Below are 19,601 nucleotides of genomic sequence, written 5' to 3' on the forward strand. Positions count from 1 at the left end.
CTACATTTCTTTTCTCTTTGACTATCACTCACGTTTGGCACACAGTCTTCATTTAGCTGCGCAATCACCGACCCAGGTACCTTATTAAAATTCCTTTTTGCCCGTAAGTTCCAGTCTGTCCAATTTGTGGCAGTAAATTGGCCATATGCTGATTTTATTTTTATTTTTCCAGATGTCCCTACATCCCTAGGTCTTGATGAGACCCTATAGTGCACAAAGGGTCAAAACGCAGTCGACAGTAAAGAGAAAAGCGAACAACTATTTCAGCACTTATTATTATATATAGTGGCTGTATATTATCCATATACTTACAGATGGTCACTTTTTATAAAGAATTTTGGAAACCTTGTAAATATTGTCACATTGTGTCACAAATACTTTCTGTTCTTGTTTCACTTGGGACACTATGCACTATCTTTTTACCTCATTGGAATATTTGAGTAATATAATATATAAATGTGTTAAACTATACCATTGGTGTATGTGGTTCCTTCTTCCTGACATCCCCCCAACCCTTTCATTGTGATTGCGCATTATATTATCAATACTTGAATTTACCATTCCACAGAAACCGTTGTTTCAGATATTAATCAATTACCCTTGTTTTTTGTTTTCGGTTCCCAGTTATGGAGCCTCACTTCTCGGATGTTCAAGAGCCCAGCGTCATGCATCTCACATGGAGGCAGCGCAGTGCATGCGGCGGTTGCATCCGGCTCCAGGCCCAATTATTGCAGGTCCTTCTGCTTCAGCTGCAGCAGTGCTGCGTGGGGCGGGCGTATTAGGCCCCAGGCCCCACTCTGGTTTCTTTCTTCACCTTGTGTGTGGCCCCAACTGCCTGGCTTCCCCCAATCCAAGTGCCCCGCACTGCGGACCACCCCCGCAGGCCAAGCGCCTAGCGGAGCGGGCACGCACACGTTCCCCCTGTTCACCTCAGCCTTGTCTTCTGTGAGCAGGTCCAGTCTCCCTGCGTCAGACCTCTCGCTGTTCCGGAGGATTCACTTTGGGGAGACGGGGACTCCTGCTTCAGTGTTTGTCCTCACACGGGCTCTGATGCTCGTTCACTCCCGTCCTGGGCGCCGAGGCTGGCGATGAATTTGAGCGCGGCCCGAGACACGCCGTGAGGCCTTCCTCCTGCTTCAGCTCCGCCCTAGCCTCCGTCTGTGCCCTGGTTGCATATCTTCACTTCAGGGTCACGTGGACAGGATTCTCTCTTTCCCCTCTGTGGCTCGCTGGTTCTCCTCGTCAACGGGTCTTCAGGTCGGCCGTCATTGGGTATCACTTTTAGGACGCTCAGCTCTAGGAAGAGCCACCATCTTGCACCCCGTGGTCAGCTCCTTTTCAGATGATAAAGCATAGCCTAACAAGCTATATGATCTTCAATTTTGTCTCTGGGAGTCGCGCTATTGTCCCCCAAAGCTATGGGACAATTTGAGCAATTAAAGTGGCGGCTGGCTTTGCGGAGGGTGGGGAGACGGACACAAGCACGTCTTACCTGGTCGCTATCTTGGCCACGCCACGTCCGTCCTCATTTTAAAAGAAACAAGGGCAAAACTGCTGAGTTCAAAGGGCTTTCAGGGGTTTTGCTGAAACTGTAGCACTTTCAGAACCACACAATAGCCCAATTAGGGAAGAAGATGTGATATAGCACCAGACCTGCTTACTTTGAAACAGGGAACCGGGTTCGAGTCTCGACGTCGGCTCAACAATCTGTGATTCTGGGCAAATCACTTAATCTCTTTGTGCCCAAACATTAATGTACCGTTTGAAATGCAACTGGTGCTCGTGTAAAGCGTTTACCTTGGTGTCCAGCTCGCGCTATCTAAAACTGCAAAAATACATTTTTAAAATGTCTCAACTGTCAGCACCAACAAAATATGGACTGGACCTATATCTTACCACTGTGCATGACTACGGGAGTAGTATCTTCTCTTTGAGCATGCGTGGAACACCAATTTATCTGAGCGTGCGTAATTATAATTTGTACGGCTGCGCACTAGCCCCGTCTCTATCCTGCTCTGCTGTCGGTTTTGTTCCTCCTCCTTCATCGCCGATCACGGGTGGCCCGGGGAGAACCCGCCTCATACTGCGCATGACACAGAGGAGATAGCCTCCTTCTGAGCATGCGCGGAATGTCGTATTTCTTCTCCGAGCATGCGTACTCATAGTATCTCTTGACAGCGCCTGCGCACTCGCCCCGTCTCCATCCTGCTCTGCCCTCAGTCCATCATCCTCTTTTGTATCGCTTTGTTCGCCCTAAGTGTGGCAGGGTATGCTCAGACGTGAGTCCCTTGTTCACTTGGCCACTGGATTCAAGATAGCCTGGCTGATGAGGATTATGAATCCGAAACCGGTCCCAGGATGTTTGTTTCCGGTCCAGGAAAGACATGGCTTGGCAGTTCGGGCTGGACTGTTCCCATGAGGCACAGGGTCAAAATGATTTGCATATAGCCATGTCTGAACTGGGGTGGCTGAATGAACTAAAGAATGGTGATGGATTAAACCCAGATCAGTTGACTGGGGGTGAGTGTTTGATTTGTTCAAACGCTCAGTCCATCATCCTCTTTTGTATCGCTCTGCTCTCGGTGCTGTTCCTCCTCCTTCCTCGGAGCCGCTCTCGGGTCTCGGTTAACGCGGAAAAAACGAGGAAGAAAGGACCGGAGGAATGAGGGCGGGAAACCAGAACAAGTGAGTGATGGTGTGAGCAGAGACTCTCAGGGCTGGAAGGAGGAGGGACTCACTGTTAATAGTAGAGTCAAAAGCAGAGGCGCCCAGAGCTGCTCCTTCCTTCCGAATTGGTTTGAAAGGAGGAAAATACAGATTTGACAAATGTTCGTTTTTTACTGGCTTTGAAATAATACTTTTGGTCATCCTGGGGAATCACTGGTCAGGTGGCAGCCCTGCTGCTCACAGGAGCATGATTCGCCCGGGTTATGAGTATGGTCCCTCTGTAGTTTGTTTACGTTGTTATATATTAGAAACATTAACCTCAGCCAAGTTAATAAATTGAACATTTTATTTGTATTGATTAGTTCACCTCATGAGAGAAACCTGTCTCTTCAGCTGGTAGCCGGGTCAGGAATAGGCAAACTCTGCTCTTTAGCTCTGGGTACCAAATGTCTTGCTGTACCAGAACCAATTTAAATCCGTGGCTTTAGTTTTGTAATTCATTTTTTTCAGTTGTGTTTGTGAATTTGTTGAAAGTCAACTGAACGAACTACAATTCCCGGATTGCACTTTGTGCTGACTGAAAGCTTTGACCAGGAAACGAATGTGCACCAGTGGCAAGGGCTCCTCTGGTAACCCTGCACTAGAGCCCCATTAAAAGCTGCTACAGAGAGACCAGCTTTGTATCTGGATGTGATGCTTCCTAGACATATTTCTGTAGAAGCCCAGAATGAGGATCAAGAGAAAATGAGTTAGAGGTCGGAGGACATGGAGTTGAGGTGGGGAGACAGCAGTGTTATGTTGCACATTGCATGCAATGCCTCACAGGTGTTATTGATCTCAAGGCACTAGATAACTCCTTTCAGACCGCAATGTCTGGCTTACAAAAACACTGAAAATAAAAATGAACTAAACTGGACTGGACTCTTATGTGTCCCAGGACTGGTATTGATGCAACGGCCATTTCTAGTATAACGGCTTTGAAACCCAATGACACCATATCGTTTGAATGTTTTGAATCGTGACATAAATGAATACGTTTGAAATTATTTTCCCTTGTTCAACTGCTCATAATGTTCGCTGGTTACACACATATATATATATATATATATATATATATGTATATTGACGTTCCGCAAAAAATCACCAGCACTCGGGGGGTGGGAGGGCTGGGGGGGGGATGGCTGGGAGGGCGGAATTTAATCCTTGTCCGGATTTATTGGCACTCTATTCCAAACAAACAAGCGTGTATCAGAGGTACGCCTTCCTCAGTGTTGGCGGTCGCCGCGTTCGCGCCTCATTTATTCAAATTACATATTCAGTTTCAATGGCAAGTCAGGCAAATAGGTCACGCCATCTTGGAGTGATAAAATGATAGGCAAAAAACGTAACTTAGTGGTTGCTCTCTCTAGGTTAGAGAACTTACAATCTTGACTGTCCAACAAAGCTTATTAACATATTGTTTATTTTATTATTTATTATGAAGTTTTATATAGCGCTAGCCAGACCCAGGGGTATCGGAGCGCTTCACAACCTTTCAAATGCATAGACCAAACAAATTTTCACAGTAAGTACAGTGCAGATATCAGCACAAGTGTCAAGAGTCTCGAGACAATATCGGGTATACACTTCCGTGGCCAGGCGGAAGGACTGCAATTGCATGCTTGAAGCGCGGTCGGCGGCCGTGTCAGGTGAAGCGCGCCAATTCGGACTGTGTCTGTTGGATCCAACCCGTTGGCGGGCGCAAGGGGTGGGTCTGGAATACGTAAAGTATCTGTGGTAGGAGAGTCATCTTGGTGGCGGCTATCCTCCCCAGCCAGGAGAGAGAGTGGTGTTTCCACCTCTGGAGTTCTTCGCGAAGTCGCGAGCGAAGCTTGGTATAGTTCGCCTCGACGGTGGTGGGGATGTTGGGGCCCAGGAGGACTCCCAGGTAAGGGACCGTGGTACCAGACCATTGCATATCGTGTTCTTCCTGCAGTGTCTCGGGTGTCAGTGATATATTGAGGGCCACTGATTTGTCGGTGTTAATTTTGAACCCTGAAGCATGCGCAAAACTATGTAGTTCGATAAAAAGTGCGCGTAGCAATTTCGTCGGCTCGGTGAGGGAGAGTAATATATCATCCGCGTACAGACTGATCTTGTGTGTGTCTCCCCCAAATGGAATGCCCTTGATGAGAGCATGTTGCCTGATCCGCTGCGCCAGTGGCTCCATGTATAGGGCGAAAAGGATAGGGGAGAGGGGGCATCCCTGTCTGGTCCCCCTGCCGATCGGGAAGCGAGGGAAGGTGTGTCCATTGACGCGCACCGTGGCAATAGGCTGTCCATAGCAATTCAATATGCGGGTGCAGAGAACCTCCCCAAGGCCAAAGAGACTTAGTACCTGTTCTAGGTAGGGCCAGTGCACACGATCGAAGGTCTTTGCGGCATCGATGTTGCGAAGCATGCAGTCAGGTCGCGTCCGCGACCCAGCTTCAATGAGGTGTAGGACCCGTCTGGTGTTGTCGCTAGTCTGTCGCTGGGGTATGAAGCCGGCTTGGTCGGGCTCCACTAGTTGTTGCATATAGGGTACTAATCGGTTTGCCAGAATGCCTGTGTACAGGTTAAAGTCAAGATTTAAAAGGAAAATCGGCCTGTACGAACGGCAGCGGGTTGGATCCCGGCCCGGTTTTGGTATGACTGAAGTCGCAGCATGGGGCAGATCCGCTGGAATCGCTCCTGGGCAAAGGAGTCAAAAAGATCCCGCAACAGGGGGGCCACCTGTTGGCAAAACGTTTTGTAAAAGATCGCCGGGTATCCGTCCGGACCCGGGGATTTACCCAGCTTCAGGCGGGAGATCGCCGACACCTCCTCCTCCAGGTCAATGGGCCTGTCTAGGAAATCTGCTTAGGCCGGGTCCAGGGACGGAAGGCGCGCTCCCCTCAAGTAGTCTTGACCAGCTTGCAAGTCAAGAACGTCGCCAGTGTAGAGGGCCTCATAGAACTCCCCGAAGGTCGCCGCAACCTCCGACGCCAAGTCACCGCCGCGTGTCCGTATGGCTTTCACTCCCTGTCTTTGGCACGGCTCACGTAGCTTGCTCGACAGTAGTCGCCCGCATCTGTCCCCCCCAATGTAATAAGCCTGTCGGAGACGAAGGGCCGCGTATTCCGCAGCATCTTGATCTAGAGCAGCCAACATCTTCCGTTCCGCGCATAGTTGGCACCACGCCCGCGCTGCCCCTGTGCGTTGGTGCATTTGTTCCAGTTTGGCTACGCGTTGTGCGATTTCGGCCCGTTTCTGTGCTCGTTCTCTGTTGTTGGCCGTGGCGATGGTGATAAATTTGCCGCGTAGGACAGCTGTAAGTGCAGCCCACTGTGTGGCCCTAGAGGTGTAAGTGTTGTCATTGTGGGTCAAAAAACGTGTGATGGCAGATTTAATCCGTTCCACTATCGACGGGGTATGGAGAAGGGCTTCCCTAAGGCGCCAGTGTCGTTGTGGGGTCGGCGCAGCCGGGAAAAGGAAGGTAGCCACCACCGGGGAGTGATCAGATAATGAGGCTGGCAGGATGTCTACTTCCCGCGCTCGAGTAACTAGTGGGGAGGTGCATAAGAAGTAATCGAGTCTGGCGTATGATTTATGGGCCCCTGAGTGGTAGGTGTAAGCAGAGTTGCGTGGGTGGAGGTGCCTCCACAGGTCAGTGAGACCCAGGTCTCGGAGGTGTGCGTGTCCAGCCTTGGAGAGGGCTCCCACCTGGCCTGACCGTTGGCAGTATCGGTCTGCTGTGTTATGGAAGACTAAGTTAAGGTCGCCCCCCAGTAGTCTCTAGCGCCGAGACACCGTAAGGTATTTGTGCGCTTTAGAAATTAAAAAAAATAAATAAATAAATGTTGTTCGGTGTTGGTCGTGGCGGCTACTAATGCTTTGTGGAGAAAGGTTTCCTTCCCCTCATTAGGTGCGTATTTCGAGCCCACCAGTATTGCCTGCCCTGCTAATAGGAAGCGGTGTACCAACAGTCTCCCCTTTATCTCCGCTTCTCACTGAAGGACTTGGCCTGTAAAGGCTTTGGACACCAAAATTGCCACTCCTGCCGCTTTCTTGGGCGCGGACGAGAAGAGCTGTGTGGGGAAGGCCGGGGATTTAAGTCGGTGTTGGTCTTTGGGCAGTAAATGCGTCTCCTGTAGGAGGCAGAGATCGGCTGTGGAGTGCTCTAAGAGGGACAGTACTGCTCGGCGTTTGATAGGGTTGTTGAGCCCCCTCACATTAAGGGAGATGATTTTAAGTCTGGAATGTGTCATTGTTTGTCGAAAAAGGCTTCTGAGCTCTGTGTAGGGTGTGAGAAAGAAAACAGAAAATAAAGTGGACAAAGGGGCATCTCCCCCCAAACAAGCCCCCCCAACAGCTCCGTCCCCCAACTCCCCCCATTCCACCCCCGCCCCCGTCCCCGTGTCCTCCCCTACTGCAACTATCCCCCCCCCCGCCACCCTCTCCCTTCCCCAACTTTAACGTGAAGTTCCGGATAGCAAATCATAGTCTCAGGCCAGTCACCAGCAGTTCAGGCTTGTAGTAGTAAAGAGTGCGGGAGTGTGTGGCAGTGGTGACCCTGTTGGCCCCCCATCCTGTCCCCCCACAGTCCTGTGTATTGGCGGTGTGAATATACCCCATTACTTGCTGCATCAAGTCCCAGCTGTTGTGTCCTTGGAGACTTCCTGTATATCTGCCGCCTGTTCCTGTGCCATTGTCGTTGGGTCCGGTTTAAGTTTGCTTCTGGGCGAGTGTTGGCGACCCACGCATTGCCAACCATTTCTGGAAGACCGGGGAGGCTTCGACTGCGATAGCTGTGGTGCTGTTTCTCCCACCTCCTTGCCCTCCTCCCTGTCGATGCCCAGCAGCTCACATGTCTCACTCAGGGACCTAAGTTGGTGTAGGGATACCTTCCATTTAAAAATGAGCCGGAAGGGGTTGCCCCAAGAGTACGGAACTCCATTGTCTCGTAGGAAGGTCATGGCCACCTTAAAGGCCTTTCTCTTTTGTAGCGTTATAGCTGAGAGATCCTGGTAGAGCGCCACGGAGTGACCTTGGAATTTGAGGGGTTGCTTCCGGCGTGCCTCCCGCAGAATACGCTCCTTTGGCGGAAAGTCTGTGAGCAAAGCCAAGATGTTGGGGGGGGCAGGTGCCCGGCGCATCAATCCCACTCTGTGCGCCCTGGTAGCTGGTGATGTGGCCCCCTCTGAATTGGAAGGCACGCCTCGTACCCTTAAGTTGTTGCGTCGAGAGCGGTTCTCATGGTCTTCCGCGTGTGCTTGTAGGTCAGTCTGTTGTTCGTGGAGACAAATAAATTCTTGTTGTAGAACTTCTACTTCCTCGCTCCTGTTGTGGTCCGCTTCTTCCATTGCTGCCACACGCTCTCCCAGTCCGTCCAAATCGTGCCGCAACTCTCGATGTTCCCCTGCCATGTCCTGTTTGAGGGTTTGGAAATTCTCCTTCAAGGAGTTAAACAGAGACTCCAAGAAGGCTTTGGTGAAGGGAGACCCTCCATCTTCTTGCTTCGGGGTGTCCTTAGTTGGTACCGGTGGCGTTGGGGTCTTCTCCCCTTTAGGGGTGGTCTTGGTTAGCATGTCGGTGATAGTGCGGCCCCCTCTGCGGTTCATGGCCGCCATGCTGCCCACCCTACGTGATCTTTCAGAGCCCCTCAGGTCGGTCTGCCCAGGTAGTGGGCACCTCGGTGGATGCTGATCCACCAGGCATATTGGGATCTCTGGCCTAGAAACAGGTGCCTCAAAGGCTTCCGTGGGTGGAAGGGGTGCGCGTTACGGGGCTTCTGAGACCAGTCCAGGCCCCTGTCTTATAGTGCAGATAGCGTCGCAATGCTAGGGCCCCGGGCTGCAACCTCGTGACCCTCCAAATGTCTTTGCTCGTACTGTCCACCAAAGTCCGACCACTGTGGGTGCTGGGTAGGTCTCACCGGTTCCTGCACCTCAGCTCTCCACCCACCGGCACAGTCCTCGGCCTCGTGGGGGTGTGCAGGTGATAGTGCTCCGGCGTCCCAGGAAGGCACGGCCTCTGCTCACTGTGCTGCTACTATTGCTCCTCCCCAGTGCAGGGTCGCTCGTAGATGAGGCTCCGTTAGGCTCGAGTAACGCAATCCCGTTCTCCCGCATTCCGCTGCAGCCACCTCTGACCCCGTCCACTGCTCCTCACCTCCGGATCCACCCAAGGCAAGGCATCCAGCCTGTCGCTGCCCGCCAAGCACTCCGCCCGCGTCTCTGCCGCTGGGCCACCGGGCGGGGTGCCGATGAGTCGTTCCGCCGTGCCCGGTGCTAGGCCCAAATCCTGGGCCTCGAGTTTTGCGCCCCCAGCGCGCTCTGCCAGTGGCTTGTGCCAGGTGTACTGTTTGCCGCAGCCCGCACCGGGGCCCCATGCTCTTGTGCTTTCCTCCGGTCCTGAAGGCGGTGCCGCGCCACGGGCCGGTAGGGTGCAGGTGCCCGCTGGGCTGTGTCAGGCTGGGCCGGCCGTAATTACTCGGCGGGCGCAGCCGCCATGTTGCGGCTCTGTAGTCCGGATGTGCTCTGTGCGGGTTGACGGCGGTCTCCAACAGCCCCCGGCCAGCCCCTCAATCACACCAGGGCCTCCCCTATAAGTCTCGCCGCAGCAGGGCACAGCTTGGATCGATTAGGGGGCTCAGGCTGTGTATTTAAGGGCGCCAAGGGGGTCCCGGATGGGGAGCACTCTGAAAAGACGTCCTCTCAGGCCGCCAACTTGGCCACGCCCCAGCATTTCATTTTAGAGTGTAAAGAGTGACATCTTCAAAAAGGCTGAGCATATTTTCCCAACTCCAAGAAAGGATTACAATTATTAACCTCTTGGCTGCTTGAGTTCTTTTTCTCCTGTGCTGGACCACAATAGAAACGGGTGTGGTCATGTTGAGCTCAGCTCGTCATGAGCACACGAGCACTGTGCTGCATGACGAGCTGAGCTCGTCATGAGCATGGATGGGGTTAATCCCACAGAGGGTTGCAGTATATGATAAAAGCTTTTATTGACGCAACTACTAAGGATATATATTTATTTTAATCTGTACATTATTACTCAATTTATTTATGTTAGACTTGAATTTGCAAATATCTGTTTTTGTTTGTAAACACATTTTATTGCCTTGTACATATCATGTAACATAACCCTTTCCAGGGTATCAATGTGCAATAAAGAGGGAGGAAGAAACATAACGAGCCACTGTATATGTCGATACTCTTACTTGGTCCCATTCGTAAATGTTGGCTATAGCGGTCTCATTGCTATCCAATATCTGTACAGCACATATGCAAGAAATTCTTGCAGTTGTTCCGCCCTAATCTGGTCCCTGGGGGTTCTCTACATGTGGGAGTCTCTCTGGGGTGGAAGCCTCCGATTCCCCGCCAACTCTTGTTAAGTTCGCCATCAACCCCTCCCATGCCTGGGCTCGTTCCGGCTTGCCCACTCCACGCTGTGCATTCCTAAGTAGGACCCTGCCCTCACAACTTGCCCATTTCACCAGCTCTAGTTTCCATCTGTACACGTTGGGGCCCCCGGTTTCTTCCAGCTACTGGCTATTTCTCGTTTCACCAGAATAAATGCCAGGTCCTGGAACCTAGCTGTGGTTTTGATTTTGGCAGTGTGTGGAAATAAATGGAGCAGTACGTGTGCATGGCACCACCCTCTCTGTCACCCTCGCTGTCACCTGTGTCACTTCCTGCTAGTAATGCGTTAAGGAGGCACAGCTCCACACCATATGCATAAAAGTCACCCCCTGTTAATGACACCTCAGGCATCGAGCGTCCGCACCATCAAAATAGCGGTTAATACGTTCTGGAGTTAGATAAGCTTGATGGAGTATATAGAAGCTGATCAGGCTAAACCGGGCGTTTTGAGATACTTTGGCAATTCGTTCTAAAATATTTTCCCAGTCCTTGTCGCCTAGTGGCCTTTCAATGTCGTCCTCCCATTTGTGTCTTAGTCTGTCCAGCGTTTGCATGGATTCTCGCCCTATGGCTCTATAGAGGCAAGCCACAACCTTGATGGTCCCACCCACCAAGCTTATGTATTCGCATGCGGTGTATCGCGGTGGTTCCATCGTCCCCGCTCCCCAGTCTCGTCCCATATAGTAGGAAATGCCCCTGTGGTATATCCCAGTCAGCGCTGAGGTCCTCAAAGGAGAGAAGCTCCCTGTCCCAGAATTGATCCCCTACCTTCGTCACTCCTGCTTCAACCCAATCGTCCAGGCCCAGCCACTGTCCTCCATGGGGAAGGGCTTTTACCAGCGGCAGCGCCATCTCTGGGGAATATGGGCGCCTTGTTCTGGTTTTCTGCAGGCATGTGCCCCAGCAACGATTTATCACTCTGTGGTCATTGCTGCAGATCTGTTGGTGCCTGACTGTCCTTAGCAGGGTTCGGTACACAGCGGTCCTGTCCGCAGCGAAAGGAGGCTCTTCCCTGTCCGGTTCCCTGCTTCCCACCACCCACTGTGCGAAGTAGGCCTCCATGTCAGGCATCGCCATGCCTCCCCCCTGTCTGTGTCGCTCTAATGTACTAAGGGCTACCCGTCTGAGTCCTGCCCCCCCATATGAAGGCCGACAAGCAGGAGTCCAGTTCTCGGAATGAGGCTGCTGATATCCAAATCGGGAGTGTTACAAAGAATTAAAGCAGCCGAGGAAGAGCCACCATTTTAAGTTGTGAGATGCGACCCATAACCAAGAGGGGAAGTCTGCCCCAGAAAGCCATAGTGTCTTTAAGCGATCGGAGCGCCCTCCCTACATTGCCTTCCATCACATCCTCATAGACTGGAAAATGTGGACTCCCAAATAGCGGAAGCAGCGGGGTTTCCACAACAGGTTCCCCAAGTTCAGGGAGGGCCCTCACCAAGGGGAATAGTTTGGACTTCAGCCAGTTCACTCGCAGCCCCTACAAGGAGCCGAAGCGCTCCATAATAGCCTTTGCTCCCGGCAGATCATCCTCTGCATCGTTTAGGAATAGGAGGTCATCCGCATTGAGTGCTATATGGTGCCGTAGCTCCCCCACCTGGATCCCCCGATATGCCCCTTAAGATCTCACTATGCAGGCTAATGGCTCGACTGCCAAGGCGAACAGTAGTGGGGAGAGTGGACACCCCTGGCGTGTCCCCCTCTCTACCCGGTACTGCTCCGATATTGTGCGTCCAGTACGGACCCTCGCCACCGGGTCAGCATATAGTAACTGTACCCAGCGTATGAATCCCAGCCGAAGGCCCATTTTGTTTAGTACTGCATACAAGAACCCCCATTCAAGGCTATCAAACGCATTTTCCATGTCAATGGCGAACACCGCCCCTCTCTGCTCCGCCGTCGTCCCTAGTTCCATGATGGACAATAATCGGTGGATGTTTAGGGTTGTATTCGGCGATGGATAAAGCCTGCCTGGTCTTGGTGCACCAGAGGTATCATGTAGGGGAGTAGGCGCGTTACTAGTATTTTACTTAGGATTTTAAAGTCGAGATTGATCATCGACAATGGCCTGTATGTTTCACACTCCAAGGGAGACTTGTCGGGCTTCAACAGCGGTATTACCACCACTTCCCTAGTCGTGCCTGGCAAGTGGCCCTTCTCCTTTGCCTCTGCGTACATCTCAACCAGCCTAGGGGTCAGTTTGTCCGCGTATGCAGCAAAGAACTCCTTGGGGAGCCCGTCCGTGCCCGATGTTTTTCCTCTCGCCAATGCCTTAATAGCTACCAGAATTTCACGCTCCGAGATTTTGGCTCCTAGGAGTTCTGCGTCTTCGTCTGTCAGGGCTTGTATCGGGAGGTCTGCCAGGTATTCCTCTATGTCCCCCTCCCCACAGGGCCCAGAGCTCCTATAAAGTCTCTCGTAGTACCCGCGGAAACTGTCATTTATGTCGTCCTGCCGGAATAGTTGTCACCTCTCCCACCCCATCAGTTCTAGGATTGTGTTCTCCCTACGGGTGGGATTAGCGAGCCACACCAGCAGTCTACCTGCCTTGTCTCTCTTCGCGTGCATTCTGTCCATGTATGCCCGGTAGTCAAAGCACCTCAATCTCTCCTCCTGTACGGCCATGTCCTCCTTTGCCTTGAACAACTGCTGACGAAGGTCTGAATTGGTCGGGCGTCTGCGTTCCACCTCCCTCAACGCTCCATCTGCCCGTCAGTTAGTAGTGTGCGTCGTACCCCTATGGATAATGCCATACAGCGCCCCCTAATCACTGCTGTAAAGGTCTCCCATTCAGTCACCCTGGAGTCTTAGGAGTGTGCATTGTCCATAACATATGTGGTGATTTGCTCTTTGATCTCGTGGTGGAACCCCTGGTCTTCAAGTGCCTCCGGCCTGAGATGCTGAGTGGGGATGGGCTGTCATTTGTGTCCCCACTGCAGTCGAATTAACAAAGGATTGTGGTCTTAGACCGTTCGGGTGAGGCATGCCACATTGTGGAGTCGGGTGTGCATGTCTGGGGAGCAAAGGAAGGTGTCCAGGCGGACGTGTCGAGTATGTGATGTAATATGCCTGGCCTCTCCACCTATGGTGTAGTGCCCCCCCTCTGATGCTAATGTATGTGTCTCTTGCAGCATCGCTATGTGAACCCCCCATCTATTTAGTTGTGAGAAGATTTTGTATCATTTGTGCATGTAGTACATCCCCTGAACATTCCAGGAGAGGAGACTATATTCTGTCTGAGTTGGCATTGCAAATTAGCCTTTCTACCTCAGTCTCCCCTCCCCCTCCCGGTACCTGGCGCCCAATGTCATAGGATGAGAGCCTATAAGAGAGTAGTGAAGAATGCATTTACCTCCGATCGCACTATACAGAGTCTGGCTGGAAATAGCATGGAGTAGGATAACCCCATTTCGCGCAGTTTCCTTTTGACCGTGATAAAGGACGCTCGCTGTTGTGCACCTCCCGGGAAAAATCAGGGGAAATCTGGACGATGCTGTTGTCCACTTTGAGTTGTCCTTTGAGGCGCGCCTGGCTCAGCACATGGTCTCTGTCTTTATTAAGAGAAGGCGGGCCACCACCAATGGCCTGCCAGGCTGGGGTGCTCGAGCAGGAACTCTTGTGTGCCCATTCTAAGGCGAAGAATGTTGACAGGCCCTCTTCCGTCACGGCTGTGCGCAGCCAGTGCTCAAGGTATGCCACCATGTCGTTCCCTTCAACTTTTTCAGGTAGGCCCGTGACCCTAATGTTATTTCAGCGGGCTCTGTGCTCCGCATCCTCTGCACACTGTTCGAGGACCAGGACTCTTTTTTTTTTTCTATGTCTGTGACTTTGCGCTCGGTCGCAGTTACCGGTGTCTTCTGGCTTTCTACCTCTTCCTCCACGGCCACGACCTGGTCAGCCAGTTTTCTGTGGTTCGCTCGTAGTAGGCCCAGGTCCTCTCGGATTGTGTCGATCTTGGTCTCCACTGCCGTCTACGATCTTTCTATGGCCTGCAGGATGTAGTGGAGTGATAGCTCCCCTTGGGGTGTCGCCCCTTCATTTCTGGTCCCCGTGCGTGAGCGTGACTCCCCTCTAATGCGGCGATCAATGGGATGGGGCTGCTGTGAGTTGGTGGTCAGTCCTGTGCTCTGTGCGCCTCCCTTGCTGTCCCTGGCTCCCACGTTCATTACTGTGCGCTCTGCTGCTATGTATCACGTAGGTGCCAGCTCAGTACCCTCTCTCGCGCCGCCCGGCAGTGCCCTGCCGACTTGCTGATATCTCCTCCTCAGTTGATTAAAAAAATTAGGAAGATACCCCTAAAAGTGTTATTTAGGGAGGGGGTGATTAGATATGGAAAAAGGTCAGAACCGTATCTAGTTTTTAATCTGTTTCAATCACAGGTTCTATGGATGTAGAGTAAGCGCCATGTGTTATAACAGGAGTTCTCCAATGTTACCTATTCATATATTTGTTTAAAAAACATCTATTACTAGTTTCATAAAATATAACTGCTACAAGATAAGGTATATTTAAAAACGAGATTGATTTTATTCTTTACCTCCTAGACAAATCCAATGATAGACTTATCTTTGTCACAAATTATAGCTGTGCAAGTAATAAAATCAAGAACATCATTAACAGGAATTGGTCCCTGTTGAATGAAGGCACAGAGTTTAAGATTCCGAAGCCAATGTTCAGTTTCAGAAGAAATACAACATTCAGAAACAGGTTGGTTCATACATTTAGGGGAGACACAATGCAGCAACAACAAACCATCAATAAAACTCCCTTACCTACAGGCAATTTTGCATGCTGTATGTGCACTAACTGTAACAGTAACAGTATAATGAAAGGCACAGAAGTGAGGTACAATGGTATCACCCACAAAGTACAAAGCTTCATTAATTGCAGGACAAAAGATTTGATCTACCTGATAGTTTGCCCATGTAACAAAGGTTACATAGTGGAAACCTCAAGAGAGATCAGGACAAGAATTACAGAGCATATGTCCGCCATTAGGACGAATAAAAGAGCAGCACCACTTGTAGAGCATTGGATTAACCACAAGCACACCATAGAAGATCTTCAGTGGTGTGGGATTGAAGTGACTAAACATAGTATCAGAGGAGGGAACCAAGAATTGAAAAGACGAAAAAGAGAACAATTTTATATGTCTCTTTTTAATACTTATAAAACTGGACTTAATAACAAAGAGGAATGGGAAAAACTGATTATTTAATATCCCATATTATGCCCGGATAAGTGTTGGTCCCTAAATCCTTACCTTAAAAATAGAGGGCTTTTTGGTTCCTAATGCATATGTCCATCAACAGTTGTGATAATATAAGAACACGGTGGACCATAAGCAATTAATCATTATCAATAAGGGCAACACTGCTGTTCTCGATACGATTAAGACTGTTATAAGCTAATGGCATGATGGCACATACCTCTATATCGCAACTCATAACAACTATGTATACCGTCCAGATCGGGCAACCAGAGATGAAATGTATTCCATTTGTCTAGGATATGTTACATTGGATGTGTATAATGAATAGAAAATATAGTGTGGATTGTTGTAAATTGACCTAGGCTTTAGCAAAATAATGTTCTATAGCGTGGAATGGTATTCACTTAGACCCCATTCCAAGATGGCCGCCAAAGAGGGCATGAACAAGTGACATGATTGAACCATGTGAATCGTGACGAACGGATATCATTTGTTTTTTAATTAAGAAGACAGGCATAATTAAGAGATTATACTATTTCCAATTAAAATATCGGCTGACGATCCTAAATGACTGACATATATTATCGAGTTGTTTTTCGCAATCAGCGTCTATTGTCTTTTGTATTTCCGGGTCTTCCGCACAAATATTCTAAAATATAACTATACCCGCTAATATATCTCACATAAATTCACAAATAAAAGTGAGTAAGGTAAATCACCGAACGAGGAGTCAGGTGGATAAAGTAATGAATAAAGTCTTATCATTCGAACATATTACATTAGAGAAGTACTTCCGGGTTAATAAAAGTAGCGCCATTACATAGAGCGAATTTGGTCATCGCTAAAATCGTACGTGATTAACTCGGAATGTTGGAACAGGGAGGCCGCAACGAAAACTGGAGGTAAGAAAGGAGACATTCTCACTATAATAGTACTATACCCCCTACAAGTAGGCAGAGGAATCGCATATTGTCGGAGAGCTCGGGCCACGTGTATCCTGGCTTTTGAACTAACTAAAATAGCAAGCCTTGATTATATAAAAAAAGATAGTCCCTACCTTTCTTTACCCCAGTAAACGTTAAGTAGGCCTGCCTAAATGTATAAATGAACGGACTAATGATTAACTGGTAACTCGGTTAAAACCATGTCCGAGCCTGAACAGAGTGGATGTTTGTAAACAAATGTGGCACCGCTTTAGCGCATACGTAAGCCAATATAGTAAAATGGCTCAAACTCATATAAATAAAGTAGAAACTCAAAACCATATAGCATATTAATCATAGTAATGAGCATATATGCATGTATTGCTCTTACTAAATGTCTGCTATTTTCAAAGCTCCACCTGTATCCTTGTATCTGCAGGAGACAATTTTGAAAAAGTCTCGATACGGCATATACACTCTACTATCGACAAAGAATAAAAAAGAGGGTGTGTGTTTCTGCTTTTACCATCAGTAAGTCTAGAATATCAATGGACAAAAACATGTTTTAAAACTAAGGTCAATATTGTTCCATAGGTAGTATTCGGATGCCAAGAATACCCTGATTAAAACACAAAAATGGTGGTTCCAACATACCGGATATCTATTGTCTGCACTATCAAAAGGTAATAGATGACACCTAATGATTGCAAGAGACATAGTGAGGAAGAAGCTTTTATTTAACATCCTCTTACCCAATCTATTTTTTCCTAAAAGGCCTAAAATTTAAAGAATCGCGTAACAACTCATAAACCCAGTGGAAACATGCAATTGAGAAAGCAAATTCCAAATGACTTCTAAATAAGGTACTTATTGGACAAAGAGCATTGATTACATTAGTATCATGTATATTATGGAATACTTTAAGTCTCATACTAGTTTGGGCAAAGGGAAGATGGAGGATGTTTTAAACTGTGAAAATATAACTATGGATGAAGCCATGAATAGTAACTTAATTTATATAAAGGAGAGTGTAGCTTAGTGAATAGACTAATAGACTGGTTTTAATAAAAAATGCATATCTGTGATTTGATTGTGTTTTGAATTGTGTAGATGTCTAAAAATATTGTCTCCATTCTTGTAGAGATGTTATGCATATTTGTCCTGAAGAAGGTGAAAAAGTGACAAACACCGAAACGCCGCGTCAACTGTTTTCTTGTAGTTTTTATGTTTTATAAAATTATAAATTATTTTTAACATTGTACTTGATCTCATGGTTTAATCCAGAGAATGACATATTTTAAAGGTGTGTAATTTGATGTACATTAGATTGTAACCGGATGGGAGGTAAAGAATAAAATCAATCTCGTTTTTAAATATACCTTATCTTGTAGCAGTTATATTTTATGAAACCAGTAAAATAGATGTTTTTTAAACAAATATATGTATAGGTAACATTGGAGAACTCCTGTTATAACACATGGCGCTTACTCTACATCCATAGAACCTGTGATTGAAACAGATTCAAAACTAGATAGGGTTCTGACCTTTTTCCATATCTCCTCCTCAGTGCCTCATGCCCAAAGTGTTCTCAGGGTCGTGTTATTCGGACTCCGGTTTCTCCTCCAGGATCTACTACTGCTGGGACCTGTCGCCTCCTGGTGGTGACAGTTTATTGTGGTGTCAGTTAGTAAGTTGTGGCCGCCATTTTCACCAGGGTTCCGCGGTTCGACTCGTGAGCGCTAGTCATTCACTGCCATGTGCGGCTGTCCAGCAGTACCTCCTAATGTCCGCAGTCTGCCTCCGCTGCGGGGTGTGCCCAGCGCAGCTATTAATTCTCGGCCGCCATTTTGGGTGGTCTCGCGACTCTGCCGCCTGCTTCCTTTTCAGAGCCTCTAGGTGCGGTGTTCTGTTAGTGCTCAGTCCGCTCTGTTACCGCAATGATGTCGACAGTGCCTATGTCGGTGCCAGTGCCCTGGGTCCGCTTCCAGATCGGGCCGCTAGTCTGCCTGGCTGGGTGCTCTCCCGCCCACAGCCCCGGGCACCGCTTCCGTCCGTTTACTGCCTCCTCCTTAAGTGTGGGGGCAACTGCTCAGTCAGTCAGCATTATTCTCTCTCTGCCCTGCGCAGCCGTCTGGCAGCACCTTCAGCGCGCCAAGGGTTACCATTGCTTCCTAGTTGCCATCTTGCTCGGGCTCGCAGTCCGAATCTCAGTTTATGTCTTTATTAGGGCGTTTTGCAGCTGGTGTATCAGTCACATTTATGCACCAGTGGTTCCGACGCTACATGCGCTGGTTTCAGTGCACGGGGTCCCCCTCTTTTGGGCAGGATGGTACTGGAGAGGGGATCACTGGCCGGAGCTCCGAATCAGGCTCACGTCTCCGTTCGCGTCAGGCCACGCGCCTCCAATTTGCAATAATCTGTTTATGGCTTGTATATTATAGCCTCCGTATAACTATGGCTAAATCTAATTTAAATGCAGTTCCTTATACTATTTCTGTGCTAATGCTCTGTGATTATCGCTTACAATTGCATTCCTGCCTCTTTTTACTTCTTATGCATATAAGAAAACAAATTGAATATTTTTAACGCTGATATTTGTATTTCGTTGCTCATAAAATGCTAATACTTACATATATCTTTTTTTTGTCCCATAAGTGAAAGAAATCCAGATTAAAAGCAATGGTCAAAGGAATATCGTGGACACCAGAAATTGCGGTTCAACTTTTGAGACACTAACCCCCTGGAAAGTACAAAACAGTTTTTGGAGACTTTATTCCACTAAAGAAGCTCTACAAATGTTACCCATGTGCGCTCCCGGTGCAAACAGTGCCGAATTGGTAGCAGACGCCAATGGAATGATGTGTGTCTGATGAATGTGACGTGGTACCTCACAACAAAGAAGTGAGGATTATCTCACAAGTATGTTTTTATATTAACATTCAAAAGAACTCTAATCAATCAAATGACCTACAAATGAGAAAGGCCGCACAACTGTATAGAATGTAGAAAATCTTTGCAGGCTAAAGTAACTAGGATAACATCAGAAAATGTATATACTGGACAGCCGCCATTGATGAATCTACTTATTGCTGTCTTCTGCATAAAAGGCAACTCTAACAACACATCAGAATATCCCTTCATGAGAAGCTAGCACAGAGCATTGTCATGTAAATAAACATGGAATATGAGAGGAGTGCAGAATATGAGAAATTGAAAAAAGATCATAACTGTGCACTAAATGTGCTTTAAAAATGCCAACTAATGCTGTAATCCTGACTTAATACCGACGAGAAAGTAAATGAGAGAGCTAGAATGAAGAAATTATGCCTCCATGCTATTTACTTAGCAGAACACCTATACATAGTGGTACTA

Source organism: Lissotriton helveticus, chromosome 8 (genome assembly GCF_964261635.1).
Source record: "Lissotriton helveticus chromosome 8, aLisHel1.1, whole genome shotgun sequence".
In the NCBI taxonomy this organism is placed as follows: domain Eukaryota; kingdom Metazoa; phylum Chordata; class Amphibia; order Caudata; family Salamandridae; genus Lissotriton; species Lissotriton helveticus.